This window comes from Helianthus annuus, chromosome 3, assembly GCF_002127325.2.
Source record: "Helianthus annuus cultivar XRQ/B chromosome 3, HanXRQr2.0-SUNRISE, whole genome shotgun sequence".
Lineage (NCBI taxonomy): Eukaryota > Viridiplantae > Streptophyta > Magnoliopsida > Asterales > Asteraceae > Helianthus > Helianthus annuus.
Window position 1 is genome coordinate 42,879,399 of NC_035435.2, and position 4,030 is coordinate 42,883,428.

Genomic DNA, 4,030 nt, shown 5'->3' on the forward strand with positions numbered 1-4,030 from the left:
GATTTATTTGGCATGCCATGCTTGGTGATGAATGTTAACATTTGTATTCGTGTACACTAGCTGATGATAAAATGTGAAATGATACGTGTTGTGCCGATATGCAAACTGACTGTTATGTGATACATGATTGATGCATGGTATTGGCTATCAAGCACTATGTGACATTAGATTGCATGCGTATCATTGCGAACATGAACTGATTTGTTATACGTGCATACAATAGGACGTGATTAATTACTTGTGAGTGCATAACCTAGCATACCGAGCAAACCAAGGTGAGTTCACACTCCTACTAAGGCATGGGATTCCCGGGTCGTGGGAATGGGTTAAAGGTTATCATTGACTAAGAACGTATATATGCTTTTCCTAGACTATCACCTATCATGGTCCTCGGATGTCAGGACGGTTCCGTAGGTTGGGATAACACCTACGTGGTCACATGCCAATTACTGCCTCGGATGTCAGGCACGCACGTAAAACCTACGTGTACGCATTACTTACTTCTATCCTCGGTTATGAAGGATACGTGCGTAAAACCTACGCACACCCCATACGCGCTACTGTTCTCAGACGAAGAACAGGGATAATACGAATAGTCTAGTGGTCACATAACATGGGAAGCCCCCACCTGTATAACTTACTATTGGCCCTGTAGAGCCACCCGTTACTTACTGTTACGCATTTACTTACTGTGAACTCGCTCAACTAGTTTGTTGATCATTCTGTTACATGCCTTGCAGATCGTTAGGTACTTGGAGCTTGCACTGGAGAAGCGGGTCGTTGTGGGCAAGGATCGTGGTTTCTACGTTGAACTATTATGACATTTAAAACTATTAACTATTGTTGGTTTATTTACTATGCTTCCGCTACACTTTGAAACTATGGTTATGTTTTGAATACCTATCGTATTGAATGGATGGTTCACATTTATGTTACTTAATATTAATTACATGTTCAATATGATTGGTGGCTTGATCCTGGTCAGTCACGCTCCCAAGCGGTGATACTCCGCGTGTGGATTTTGGGGGTGTGACAGACGGCGTTAGCAACAAGAGCCTCGAGAGGAGTGTCATCTGAGGTATTAGTCCCACTATGACGAGTATTCACATGTCTTTTAGGAGCCATCTGAAAAGAAGACCTTTAGATGAGCATTGAGATTTTACATTAAGCGGAAAAATGGCAAAGAGGAATCCTAACCCGTCGTCTACCCATTACCTCACGTGTTTTGTTATTAAGGTTTAAGTTTTCTACAGGAAAGAGCCTTGGCTCTGATACCATAACTGTAACACCCCAACCTGGGGCAGGTCGGAGCGTCACTATTACGAATATCATAACCAAAATACATCAACTTAATATAAGATAGGATTCAAGGTGACATACACGTCTCAAAATACCCTAAGTCTTAAGTTCATTCAAAAGTACATGATTTAACAAAATAAAGAGTCTTTAAATACTCTTGAACATCCATTAATTTCTCATTACTGATTCCCCATATTATCCCTGATTACCTGTAAACAAGACAAGAAAAACACAACAAAGAAACTACGGCTGAGCCAAAGAATTGCTCAGTAACGGAGAAATCAATAGTACAAGTAAGGATGGACGAAAAGAAAGAAACACGAAACGATATTGAAATAATGAATCCAATACGGGTACAGAAATCAAACTGAAGTAGATGATTAACCGAACCAGAAACATGTGTCTAAAGTATAATTGGCACAGTAGCGGACGGATCGTATCATATCACAAACGTATCAGACGCATATACTTATTAGGTGACCTTGAATGTCACAACCATAAATCATGTAATAAGGAAGCACCCAGAGCCAAATACAAACTGCTACACAGCTAGCTAGTCCATGCACCTATGAGATGGTGAGTATGGCGTTCACCCATTATTCCATCTCCACACAACAAACTCAAACTCGGAACTAAGATCGATCTATACGCCTCTAGGGGCCAAGGTGCTACACAAGCACAAGCTAGAGACGCCGTGACTTTTATTACGCATTGTCACGATAAGTGCCATGCTGTTGACGCCCAAACGGCAAGCCAGACGCTCGGGTGACAGAGTACAAACTAAGGCCATGCAAATAGCTTACAACCAACTGAAAATAATACTAATAGGAACATGCGACCACGAGTACAAGTCTAAGGTATGGCATGTTACATCACACTAATAATCTTACAAACAATACTATACTGATTCAGATAACACATCACATATCAAACGGTTAACGGGAACACACAAAAATCCGTACTGCAAAGTGACGGATATGATAAAAATACTATGATGTCAGAAATAGGAATCCGTACTACAAAGTATCGGATACAGTTTTATAATATGAGGGTAAGACCAAAGTGTTCGTACCGTAGGTTATACTATGATGAAAAAGAAAAGGATCCGTACCTTAGTTTAGCAAGCAAAAGAAAATCCACAAATCGGGTCGTCCTCAAAACTTATGCGAACCTAAACCCGTATTTACGAGATTATATTATAGAATTTATTCATATTAAAAGATCTTTCCTTAAATTTTCTGACAACCCCAAATTAAAATTGTCTGACACACTTTGTTAACATATGCTTCCGGGTTACACTCACCATAAATTATTTAGTGACTAAAAATATCATATAAGCACAAACATAGCTTTTAACCTTCCTTGTCGTCTTTGCATATAGCTTTTTAGAATAATAAACATAGAAATTTAGATCTTTATTTATTATACATAATTTTGTAAGGTTTTGAGAAAATACATACGTAGGATAACTAAAGACACTTAACATAAGTATTATTTATTTATTTATTTATTTTTTTCTTTTTTTTTTTACTATTTTATGAAACTTATAAAATATGTAAATTCCCCCTGAATCATTTTAGGGTCATAAATCTACATTTTTACAACTAAATAATATAATTACATAATATCCAAATCTATTACATAATCTTTATATAAATCTTGGTTTTGATACTTGAAGAAAAGTTTAAAAACCATAAGTATGACTATCTGTATGTATAAAATGAACATGAAGAATATTATAGTAACCCTTAAAGTAAATCTCATGCATATACATATGCATAAATATATGGAAGTTCAAGATACTACGTAGAGTTCAAAAATCAACATTTGTATACATACCTATGCCTTTATGGAATAAAACATGAATTATATTTAGGCTTAGTTTTTATATTATATAAGCAAAAGAATATATGAAAATACATAAACACCAACATTAAGTCATTGAACTCTTTAAAAAAGAAACAATAAAATACCACAAAGTATTTCAAGATAACTAAGTTTTATATTGTGTTAGCATCATATTTTTCATGCTTTAGACAAACACCCACCCACATGGGTGAAGATTTACATATAATCCTATCCTGTAACATATGAAGATAAAGAGAAAAAAAATAAACTTTTGAATTATAGACACTCACTTGATTCAAGCAAAGAGATGGATTTTGAAAGCACTAAACTCCAAACTTGAACTCTTGAACTTAGATTAGACTTTTGGGTGTATGTGTATTTTAGTGTGGTTTGATAATAAAATCATATTGGTCTCTTTATAAGAAATCAGAAATGGGTTGTTCTACACCATGTGCTTCTCAATATAATAATAGGGTAATGTGTAATTGAGTGTATGACAATCAAAATTAAAGTTTGATTGTGATGGTTCTGCCCAAAGAAAAAGAAAAGAAAGGAAGTAAGGTAAATGGTAGGTAGGTGATAGGTTTATGATTTAATTTATCCTACACATGTGCTAAACTTTCACAAAAGTCAAAACATATATATCTTAGGTTTCATACTATCCACACCTACTCGATTGATTTTGCTTTTCCTCATTTGTTTATCAAATAGTTTGATTCAAAAAGAAATGATGTTAAAGCATGGTGCATACATAGTGTATTGTTTGGTATGTGTGTATGTCCGTATATTGAGAAAGAGAATAGAGTTGAGATGTTTTTTTTTTTTAACTTAGTCTTGCACAAAGATTTAGGACAAAATTATGATATTTATTTCTTTGTAACCA

At 35.2% G+C, this 4,030-nt stretch overlaps 1 long non-coding RNA gene across 1 annotated transcript; it reads right to left on the reverse strand.

Annotated features, from left to right (window-relative positions):
* Window positions 1–1,354: 1,354 nt before the first annotated feature.
* LOC110928173 lies at window positions 1,355–3,582 on the reverse strand. Its single transcript, XR_002586185.2, has 3 exons — window positions 3,438–3,582; window positions 2,411–2,470; window positions 1,355–1,508 (listed from the first exon to the last, which is right to left on the reverse strand). It is a non-coding gene; the product is annotated as an uncharacterized LOC110928173 (long non-coding RNA).
* Window positions 3,583–4,030: the final 448 nt, after the last annotated feature.